Genomic DNA, 12,289 nt, shown 5'->3' with positions numbered 1-12,289 from the left:
GACACGCTAGACACAACGCTGGCGTCGAGGATATCATCAGCATTCAATATCTGTTGACGCGCTAGACACAACGCTGGCGTCGAGAATATCATCAGCATTCAATATCTGTCGACATGCTAGACACAACGCTGGCATAGAGGGTACCATCAGCATTTAATATATCTATCGACATGCTAGACACAACACTGGCGTAGAGGGTATCATCAACATCAAATATATCTGTTGACACGCTAGACACAACGCTGGCGTTGAGGATATCATCAGCATTCACTATATCTGTCGACACGCTAGACACAACGCTGGCATCGAGGATATCATAAGTATTCAATATCTGTTGACCCGCTAGGCACAATGCTGGCGTCGAGGATATCATCAGCATTCAATATATCTGTCGACATGCTAGACACAATGCTGGCATCGAGGATATCATCAGCATTCAATATATCTGTTGATACGCAAGACACAACGCTGGAGTCGAGGATATCATTATCTTTTCATGAATCAACATCTAAATACATTAAGAGCACACGATTTGGAGGGACGCCTTCAGGTCGCTATCTAAGAATGAATGATATATAAGATTTCCTAGCAATTGACAATTTGAAGGTCATCTATAAGTCATATTATTTGAAATAGGATAGTGTGCAAGATCACCTATGAGTTGATAGCTTGTAGGTCATCCATAAGCCACAATAATATCCTAACCGGGATAGTGTGCAAGATCACCCAAAAGTTGTTAGTTCAAAGGTTATCCGTAAGTCGCAACTAAATCCTTATCGGAGGATATGCAAGATTGTCAAATTAATACATCCAAGGGTTCTCTATAAGTCGCATCATATCCAAGATTGATTATATGCAGGATTGCTCAAAGACGATCAATTTAAGGGATTATCTATAAGTCATATTGTATCCAAGGTCGGATGATGTGCAGGAACACCTGAAAGCTAGCGATTGGAGGGATATCTGTAAGTCATCTCTTATCTAAAGTCGAATGATGTGCAGGATTACCTAAAAGCTATAAATTCAGAGAATATCTGTAAGTCGCCTCGTATCCAACATCAAATAATGCGCAAGATCATCTAAAGATTGACAATTTAGGGAAAATTTATAAATTGATCATCAGCTATAATCAGAGAGGTTATCATGCCATATACAACAAGTAATATAGGTACAATAAAGGATGACTTCATTTTTCAGGCCATAACTCACGTAGAGATATGGAAAAAGATACATACCTCTTTCGTGAATTATGTTTAGTACTAACACTTTTTGCTTGAAGCATTGTTGAGAGCATCCGAGAGGATGAAAATCTTAAATAAAAACCACAGGTTTGGAAGACTTCAGGTAGGACGCAACACAACGTGGAACTCTTTCTTAGCAGCTAAATGGGACATAGTCTAAAGAGGGACGTCAAACTCTTTGGACGCGAGCTAAAAGATGATCACCACCACCATCCAACCATACCCCTATTTGAAGGCATGTGGGTATTCAGGATATTCTAGTTTTATCTTCACCTTCGGGATATTTTTAAACTCATGCCGAGGGTAACCTTCTCTTTTTTTTCAAATTCGGGTGGCAACACACTTATAGTTTTGGAAATTATGTCCAAGTAAGTTCTTGACTATGGATATGAAAGATCTCACATTCATGGTTAAGAGGTTACAAGCCTCTTTTCTACAATTCGATCAACTTGTCACTCCTTCCGAGCCAAAGATGGTCTGGAATAAAAGACTATCTTTTTTACCGATTGAGTTGAACTACAAGCAGTCTGATTCCCTGAAATCTTGGGGATATGTAGGCTGGGATCTATGAAGAAAACTTGACTGCATTCCAACCTCCCCCCTAATCCCTTTATTCCTCAGTTTCTCGGTTTTATCAAACACTCTAAAACTGAGATAACTTGTGATTTTTTTGAAAATCGTGCTTTAAATCAAGCTCTATGAGCTACAAGTGGCCTGAATTCTCATGTAACCTGAGATATGTAGGAAGCCTAATACCGAGGTCCGCCCATGACTCTATGAAACTCGTGCGAAAACCAACCTTTTTCAGATTCGAATCTATGGTCGGACAAAAATTAGGAACGTCAACCTCCCTTTGCCCAGGGTTACTTACATCCACCCTACCCAAAGGGAGGGGACAGCTGTTGACACCTAATTTTTGCCCTCCGCGACTAAATTTAATCATGAGTTTCTTCAGTTTTTAATAAACCAAAATAATTATTTCATCCAAATAAAATAAAAAAATTAAAATATTTTTCGTACGTGATTTTTTCATTTTAGTGATTTTTTTATTTTAAGTAGCGATTATATACTATCGTGTTCAGTTATACGAGATTATATAATTTGTTACTTAAATATTTATTTTACAAAATATCAGATTTAATTAAGACTTATCTTGAAAATAAATTCAAATAATTAAAATCTTAATTTAAATATAATTTATTCTCAAAAATAATTTATTTGGATAAATATGCATTCATTTTATTAAATCAAGAAGCTCGGGATAAAAAAAGTATTAATTCGTATCAAATTTTAATCTAATTTAGTCAATCTATTAGATTTGACCATAATTGAAAACTGGTCATAATTGCAATGCAATTCGTCAATTAATTTTTAATTTGGTCAAAATAAATAAATATGGCTAAATTTTAAATTTCAATTGGGGTTATATTTTAAATAACCCCAAAATTCTCAAAAACTCTCATAACTTTTACCCAATTCCCACCAAAAATAAATTTAAATTATAATACATTGTACTATTTTCCCCAACTTTGTTCTTTTCCAATTTTGAAATTTAAAGATTGTACTACATTGTACTATTTTCCCCCACATTATCTTCCACCTCACATTATCTTTAATTTTTACATTCCAAAAACCCCCCTAAATGCTTTTCTCCCACATTGGTGGATGACAAGAAATAAATCTCTATCTTTTCCTATAAATACTTTTCTCCCACATTGGTGAAAAAAAATACCCATTCTCTCCTATAAATACTACCACTACTTTGGTAGAGAGAGGAAGAGGGAGAAGGAAGAAAAAAGAGGCTAGAAAGGGGAAAAAATCCTTTTGAGAAAAAATAGTTATTTTTATTTAGTAAAAATTTTTGTTTCATAAAGTTGATCGGCTAATTAAAATTTTTGAGTTGTCGGCGATGTTTTTCGGTGGTGGTTGATTCCAACGAAGCTCGTAATCTCGTTTTGCTGCCCCCCAAAAGGTAAACACACCTTCTTTTTTATTATTTTAGTTTTTATTATCGTTTTTTCTCTTCATCTTTTTTCTTCTTCGTAGTTCGTAGATATAATTTTATTTGTTGGGATTGTATGTTATAGATGGCCTTGAAGGCCCTAGGATGTTGTGGTATCAATATTCTAATTATTTTCATGTTCATGATATAAAAATGAGCTAGCAATAGTTGTATGTGCCTTTTTTGACTTTATTCTTTGATTATTTTAGATAAAGTTTCAATCTTTGCTTAAAAGATGTATTTATGCTTTTTTTTAAACTCATTGTTGTTGGATACATTTGTTTTTAGTATGTAAAGTTATTTTTTTTATGTTTAGAAGAATAGTTAATGTTGAATGTTTTGTCTTTTCACCTTATTGTTTGATTATTTGAATAAAGTTTAGATCTTTATTTGAAAAACGATACCCATGTCTTGTTTAAACTTATTGTTGGTAGATATATTTGTTTTTAGCATGTAAAGTTATTTCCTTTATGTTGAAAAGAATAGATAATATTGATTGTTTCTTTTTTTCTTTTACTTTATTCTTTGATTATTTTGGATAAAGTTTAGATCTTTACTTGAAAAACAATACTCATGTCTTGTTTAAACTTATTGTTGGTAGATATATTTTTTTTAGCATGTAAAGTTGTTTATTTTATGTTGGAAGAATAGTTATTATTATTTTTTGCGCCTTAATAAAAATAGTAATTAGTTAAGTCATGAATTTGTCATTTGCTTACTAATTATTTTAATGAATTTCAAAACTCTCGTATAAGATATGAAGTGCTAGCTTTATTTTTCATCCAAGATGTTTATTCTTCTTTGTTCGCATGCTGTCTTTTCAAAATGATAAGAAAGTTCTAACTTTTACGGCTAAATAAAATTATTTGGATATTTTTGACTCATGCATGGTATGATTGTGAAACTTTTGCTTTGCATTTTTTATTTGTTGACTCTCATTCTTGTGCAAGTGTGCTTATTCTTGTCATTCAAAAATTGGTTCTTAATAGTTTCTTCTACTTTGAAATATGTCACTTTTATGCCTTGAATATATATTAATTTCTTTATCTTTTCTTTGTATGCAAAAAATATCTCGAGTCCAAATGGACTCCTCTTCTCCCGTATTTCGTAATGGGTAAATGAGGCTCACCCCTTCGAGTCAAGTTCGAAGTTTAAACCCAAGGTCCACTACATGGCGTACGGGTGCTAGAAGATAGACAAAGAAGGAAAATGAGTCAAAACCCATTGATGAGGTCACTAAAAGACTTGAAAAGTCTCAATTTTTATTATTGTCTTCTTTTTATTTATTCATTTAGTCATTTATTTATTCATTCATTACGGCCTCGAAGCCAAAGTTGTATTTAATACAGGTGGAGCAAGACTCGAGCCAAAGGCTCAAAAAATAGTTTAGGACAGGTGAAATGGGTTGGAAGCCCAACTAAACTAGGACAAGTCTCGTTGATTTGGGCCTAATGGCCTGAATCCTTTACTTCCTCCTCCCTTTCCCTTTTATGTGTTTATTTGTTTTGTTTAGACTTAGTTAAAATCCCTACTAAGTCGCCTAAATCTATTTTACACAAGTCTTTTTTTTTTAAAAAAATCAAACCACTATTTCAACAAATTAAACTTTTCGAAGTTAATCAAAACACGATTTTCAAATAGTCCGGATAACCGCAAGTTAGCGGACATTTTAGGTGCCTAACACCTTCCTAAAACGTTAATAGGAACCTCTTATCTAGAATCTCTAACTTAAAACGATTTTCCTGTTTTGAATCGTTTGAAGTTACTTTCTAAAGGTTTCTTAATTCCTTTTCAAAATTAAGTGGCGACTCTCTTCAAAAGTCAAATATTTCGTAAAACAGTAGCATTTATACTTTTGGTTAAATAAAATTTACTGGTTGACCTAAAAAAAAAAACTTTAATCGTGATTCATAAGTAAATATGTTTACTTTAAAAAAATAATGAAATAGTACTTAATGGAAGAATCATTAAAATTAAGGTAAGTTGAATCCTATTTGTAATCTAACTAAACTTGGAACTAATTTGCTTGGTAATCAATTTATTTCCTTCTCAAATTTTTTCTTTTGACGTTTTCTCTCTGTCTCTCAAGATTATTGGTGGAGTAATTTCTTAAGACTTTAACCCTCCAAATGTTGTGAATTTTGTAATAAGATTCTATAAATACATCAATCATATGAATTAAAAAGAAAAGAATCTACATAATTGCTAATTCTCGTTGTTGTCGTATTCGTTTAAATCAATATGTATAATCTGTAAATTTCTTGATTTTGGAATCACTTTCTTAGACAACTGATAATTCTCATGTTTCACAACAAAAATAAGGCAATCACAGTAGGATATATGTAATATTATTAGTGAAAAAAAAAGAAAACGAATAAGTATAATCGTAAACATGTAGCACAAACTATATTTATATCCCCCTCCCACAATATAACATTACTATATTTATTCACCCTCCCACAATATAGCATAAGGTAGAAAGAAGCAATGATAATTGTAAATATTATATTTGGCTACATTCATTATACAATACAATTATATCAATTATTGAGAGTTAAAATAAGTAAAAGACTTACAAGAAGGAGGAAACGAAGCAGAAAGAACATCACAAACCTAATTAAGGAAAAAATGGCGAAAGGCCCCCCAACCTTTACCCCAAATCCCAACTACACACTTATACTTCCTGAACTATTTTAAAGTGGAATATTTACACCCCTAAAAGCTCATTCCAGACATTGTTTCAGGCAGTGAGCTGCACTCGTTGCCACGTTATGTCACGTCATTGCCACGCCATTTTTTTCTTTTTTACTCTAAAAAATTAATTATTTAACTTTGTATATTTTATTTTATATATTTTACTTTTCTCTTTATATATTATTTCTCCTTAAGAAAATTTCTCTCTCTTTCTCATTCCCCATTTTGTTTCATTTTCTTCTTCAACTCAATTTCATTTCTATAATCCTCAAATCAAACAATTCAACTCCACAAGAGCATAAACTTAACATTCCAATGGCTCGTATGTATATCCCGACAGTTTGGGTACATTGTGCTGACTACCTCAGCTGGTATCATGGACCATGAAGAGGCTAGGAGTAAAAATGTTGGTGGAAAGGTTCTTGGTTTCTTTTATTGAGTCATATTGACGAGGATGAAAACTTTGATTTTGCTGTTTGTTAACCCTTTATATCCACCTTTTGTTGTTTTTGCCTCTCCCATCAAATTATAGTAGGAATTTTATTGAAAATTTTGAGACAATTATCAGATTTTGTTGAAAAAGTTTGGAGCTTGTTGACATAAAAAAAACAATGGCTCGTATAAAGCTCCGTTGTTGCTGCATTGCAAGTAGAATGGTGGAATATCGACGTAAGTATTAATTTTGCTATTTTGATGAAATTGAAGGTGACCCATTTGGTGTGTGTGTGTTGAAATAATCGTTAATTGAGGTATTTTTATGGAATTGCAGAATTTGGTGTGTATGTGTGGAGCAATCATAGTGTTTTGTTGAAGAGAAGAAAGAAAGAAAGAAGCGAGAAGAGAAAGAAGCATCCGTGAATGTCTACGTAATTGTTAATTTTGCTATTTTAATGAAATTAAAGGTGACCCATTTGGGGGGTGTGTGTTGAAATAATCGTTAATTGAGGTATTTTTATGGAATTGCAGAATTTGGTGTGTATGTGTGGAGCAATCATAGTGTTTTGTTGAAGAGAAGAAAGAAAGAAAGAAGCGAGAAGAGAAAGAAGCATCCGTGAATGTCTACGTAATTGTTAATTTTGCTATTTTAATGAAATTAAAGGTGACCCATTTGGGGTGTGTGTGTTGAAATAATAGTTAATTGAATTATTTTTTTATGGAATTGCAGAATTTGGTGTGTGGGTGTGGAGCAGTCATGGTGTTTTGTTGAAGAGAAGAAAGACAAGAAAAAAAGAGAAAAAGAAAGAAGAGAGAAAAGAAGAAGCATTCATGGTGTTTTGTTGAAGAGGAAAGAAAGAAGAGAGAAGTGAAACAATACACAATTGAAAAAATAAATTTAAAATTAAAAATTAGAAAATTAAGAGGTTAAAACGTCTTCACTCTCTCGAATAGAGTGTGTTGCACCTTTCGTACCACCTCAGCATTCAGGGAGGTATATATTCCATTTTTAAATAGTTCAGGGAGGTAATAGGACCCCCGCAAAGTATAGTTGTGTAGTTGGGATTTGGAGTAAAGGTTAGGGGGTTTTTGGCCATTTTCTCTAAAAAAAAATATATAGAATCAAAATCAACCTTCAAAAAAGAAAATCACTTTCGCTCTAAAATTTTCTTTTGAAAGAGAAACATGAGAAATTATTAAAAGAAAAAATATATAGCCAATAATTGATTACATATATCCATATAATCTTTAAATTTATTAACTAAAAGAAACAAGATATTGTAGAAGAAAAGCACAAGAAAAGTAAGAAGCTAGTGTAGAAGAAACGTATGTTTCTTGCAAAAATTCTTCTTTGTATATATAAGGTAAAATTTAATTGATTTGAAAGTATAGACAAAGATATAAAGTTGGTTAAAAGCAGAATTAAAAATTAATTTTAATTAGAGTATAAAGAGGACAACTTGGCAAAGAAATTAAATTAAAGAGGGGAAAATAATAGGAAAACTACCAAAAATGTCTCTTGTTGTTTCCTTTGCAAGCACAACAAAGTTTTTGGTCAAAATATTTCCTTCCGATGCTAATTGTCTTATATTTTAGAACTTTTAACATAATTCTAATAAGGAAAACTTTAATAAATGATTTTAGTTGGTCTTAAATTACTAAATATTATATAAATAATCAAAGAATTATTGAAGGAAAAAGATGAAAAAACGATTTTATCTATTGCCGAGTATTTTAATGAACAACTAAAAATTCAAATCATTTTTTAAGTGTCTTCACACTTTTAATATATTTTAGATTAGATTTAGATTTTAGATTGGAGATGGGCTAATTTTTGAATGTTTTACCCAACATTAAATGTTAACTATACTTAGGCAAATTAAGTAAAAGAAATACGATATATCAATTTTCCTTCAATCATAGTAAGAATATCTGACATTTTTCTCAATAATACTAATGCTGTTCAAAATCAAACAGTAACCGATAATTCAATCACAAAAGTAGTTTATTGACTTATTTAGTAATAGATTATCGAATTAATAATTGGTGAACGAATTAAAAATTTATAGTTAATGACTTATTGGTGTGGGAGTGGATTACTCAATTTTTTTATCGATAACTCAATTTTTTTATCGATAAACCGTTAACACATTAAGAATTATCATACTTACATTTTTACCCTTAGATACAGAAAATACCTCTTGTAAACCTAAAAACTAAGACCTCATTCATTATTCTATTCACTGTTTAGCATAAATAACAGGTCACTTCTTGTGACTTCTAATCAGAAAGCGCAGTCGGTCTCCCTATAATAAAAGAAATATGAAATTCATTCTTAACTCAAAAGATAAATTATACTTGATAACATGAAGATCACAACAAAAATATAACAATCCCAATTTGTCCTTCACAAAGTTTGATGTAAAACTAAAAAGTTTCAATTCATATCAAATTGTTGATTTTTTGTCAATCAAGTAATTAAAATATATTTCTATATACATTTTAGGCTTAAAAAAATCTCATTTGATTTTATATTATAACCTATTAAAAAAAATTATACGAACAAAACTTAACAAGCCTAAAAAAAATTGATAAATAAATGAGTCATAGTATATACAAACAACTTAGTCAATGAAAAAATGAAGAAAATACGAATAATCACTTCATATTTCATTCTCATAGATTTATCCGATACACCATTAAATAACCGTTCATTAATTGCTAATCCGATATCGAATCAACCGTTATCTTATTGGTTGGTAGCGAATTAGTACATTAAAAAGTCGATAACTAATAAACCAAATCATTCAATATAATTATCCACCTGATCCATCTGATAAACACCCTTAAACAATACATCTAAAAAAGTTATACATTGTAATTGATGTAACCATTATCTACACAATAGGAAATAAAATGATAACAACATCAATATCTATACATAAAAATTGTTTCATTACTTTTTAATAATTTAAAAAATATTTCATATATATATTCAATTTTTAATATATTAAAAATAATTTATATACTAAGTCACACACACACTTTTCATATATATATATATATATATATATATATATATATATTACTTTACAATTTTCATGTATGAAAACTGTATAAAATCGATATGAAGTATGCATATTTCACTAAAGGTTTATAAAGTGATTTTTATATGAAATGAGCATAGTAATTATAGAAATTGGTATAAAATTTGATGTTCATCAAATATTATTATTATCTGCTTTAGTGTATGAAATAAGTATATAAATTTATTTGTTGAATTATGATATTCTAATTAGATGATATTAATTTGTACATCCATGCCTTTTGTTTTGGACTCTAAAATTTGCATAAAAAGTGATGTATGCAATAGATTTATATATTGATAGTTATGTATTGTGATATTCAAATTAAGTTATATCAATTTATATACTCATTTCATACACAAATTTTTTGTCTGAGTCTTAATTTGTATTAAAAAATGATGTTTTAAATTTATTTTTGATTGCTTCTTTCATTTTGGTTTTGGAGAGTTTGAGTTTAATGTATCATAGATTAATAATTATTTTTAACATTATTTATTTTATCATTCACAAAGAACTTGATTTAAGGGAATAGAGAGACATTAGGGGTGATTGATATCCTATTATTAACTTTCACATAGAACCTGATTTAAGTAAATAGAGAGAAATTAGGAGTGATTGATATCCTATTATCAATTGATTACTTTTTTTTTTATAGAGATGTTTTTTTACATAGAATAAAAAATATTTTTCCTTTTAATTATTTTATCAGATTTTGTTAAAAACTTATTGTTATATAATGCAATCTAAAAAATATTGATATGACCTGCAATAATTAATGTAATATTGTATAATATATTTTTTCTCTCCCTTTTCATTTCTATCAACATATGCATCAAATGTTTTTATTCAAGGGAATAGGGATCAAATGAGAGAACTAATTACTACTTAGCGGCCGAGGGAGGGATGTGAGGCTTTAAGCACAAAGTTTTAGCCCATTTATTAGAATGTGTAGAATTTGGGTCTGTAGGCCCAGTTGTCCAAGGCTAACTCTGGGCCTTATGTGTTTTTGTCGGGTGAATCTAAAAAGAGTAACTTACATAAATCCCTAATAGTTTAAGCAATATTACATAAAATTCCATTTATTTTGCTAATTACATCTTATCCCAGAATTTTGAAATGGTGATACATATGTTAAGCAGTGATACATATCTAAAAGTGATACATATGTAACAGATCAAGTAATTATTTTAGGAAGCAACAAATTTTCTCTAATTTTAACAACGTAAATCTCGCCTAAACTGTTACAAGCTTTAAAAACGCAATTACATTTGTCAACAGTTCAACATTGAAGCAAACCAAATTAGAAGCTCAAAGTTTTTCAATTTTGGAACAAAAAAATCGATATTCAATATTTTTTTTTTCTGATTTTCTTCAATGGATCTCGTCACTGTGTTGTTGCGTCATTCTGGGGAATGTGTTTCTGAAATAAGGTACGATAACTATCGGGTCGACGGTATTGTAATTCATGGGAAAACGGCGTACCATGATTCAATGGATTCCATATCAACTCAATTGAAAATTGATGTATCTCTGAAAAGAATTCATGCCAAATACATTGTTCAAGGCAATTCATCAGCATTGGAGATTCATAATTATATGGCTGTGAAACTTTTTCTTTAGATTTTGAAAGCTGAATCTATATTCGGGAAGTATCCACTATGTATTACAACGAGTGATATTGTAATTGACAGTGATGATGTTGACACGGGTGATATGACGATTGAGTGTTATGATTTTGTTGAGCCGTCTGAACTTGCAGTTATTGTAGTTGGTAACGTTGAATCTCTGCCAATTGTTAATGTGGGTGGTGAAGAACTGATAAGTGATTGCTATAATAGTGTTGTAAAGGTGAACCAAAAATATAAAAACAAAGCTACACTTGTCTCGATAATGCGTAACTACGCAATCAAGCACAGGTTAAATTTCATAACTGAGAGATCTGACAAGTGGAGGTTCATTTTTTATTTTTTTAATGACAATTATTGATTTAATTCGCAATTTGATACATCTGGAAGTTGTAGTGATACATTTGTATATTAGTTTATGTAACTGGTGTTGCAAATAACAAGCGATTCATATAACTAGTGATTCATATAAGTGATACAAATAACTAATTATTATTGTAAGTTGATATTTATATATATGGTGATTCATATTGGTGATTAATATAACTGGTTATTCATGTCATTGGATATTCATATAAATGGCGATTCATACAAACGTATTGGAAATACAGGTTATTCATATGACTGGTGATTCATATAATTGATTTTTAATGTTGGTGATTAATGCAACTGGTGATTTATATAACTGGTTTTTTATGTTGGTGATTAATGTAACTGGTGTTTTAAATAACAAGTGATTCATATAATTGGTTATTCATATAAGTGTTGATTGATATAGTTTGCCCCCTCGAGAAAAGTGTGCTCAACAAGTGATACATCTAGCCAAACTACTATGTTGGATGCATGTCTTAGATTTAAAAGAAGAAAACTTCGCAAAAGAACTAAAGTTCTGGAGACGATTAAGATAAGTTTAAATTGTTTGATTCTCATACTAAGAAATTTGAGCCGAGGGTCTATTGTAAATAGCCTCTCTACTTGTAGGGGTAAGATCTGCTGTGTACATACTACTTTCTCCAAACCTTACACTGCATATGTTTTTGTTGTTGTAATTCTAATACTAACACACTAGTCCTTCTGGCTCCAAGGTCTTCATCTGCTATCTTGAGCCGAAAGTTTATCAAGTTCTGCATCTTGGGCAAAGATAACCTACCGATGACTCTGCTAATGTATTTGTCAAATTCACCATCAGCGGCATCTTTTTACTTT

The 12,289-nt window shown here is 30.5% G+C and overlaps 1 long non-coding RNA gene across 2 annotated transcripts; it reads left to right on the top strand.

Annotated features, from left to right (window-relative positions):
* Positions 1 to 5,004: 5,004 nt before the first annotated feature.
* LOC107879719 lies at positions 5,005 to 7,232 on the top strand. Of its 2 annotated transcripts, XR_007044152.1 has the most exons (3): positions 5,329 to 6,606; positions 6,707 to 7,000; positions 7,103 to 7,232. It is a non-coding gene; the product is annotated as an uncharacterized LOC107879719 (long non-coding RNA). The 2 variants fall into 2 exon arrangements; XR_007044151.1 differs by having other exon boundaries at positions 5,005 to 6,606; positions 6,707 to 7,232.
* The last annotated feature ends 5,057 nt before the right edge of the window (positions 7,233 to 12,289 follow it).

This window comes from Capsicum annuum, chromosome 8 (genome assembly GCF_002878395.1).
Source record: "Capsicum annuum cultivar UCD-10X-F1 chromosome 8, UCD10Xv1.1, whole genome shotgun sequence".
NCBI classification, from domain to species: Eukaryota; Viridiplantae; Streptophyta; class Magnoliopsida; order Solanales; family Solanaceae; genus Capsicum; species Capsicum annuum.
The sequence above is the reverse complement of the archived record's forward strand: the minus strand, read 5'-3'. Positions and strand labels throughout refer to the sequence as shown.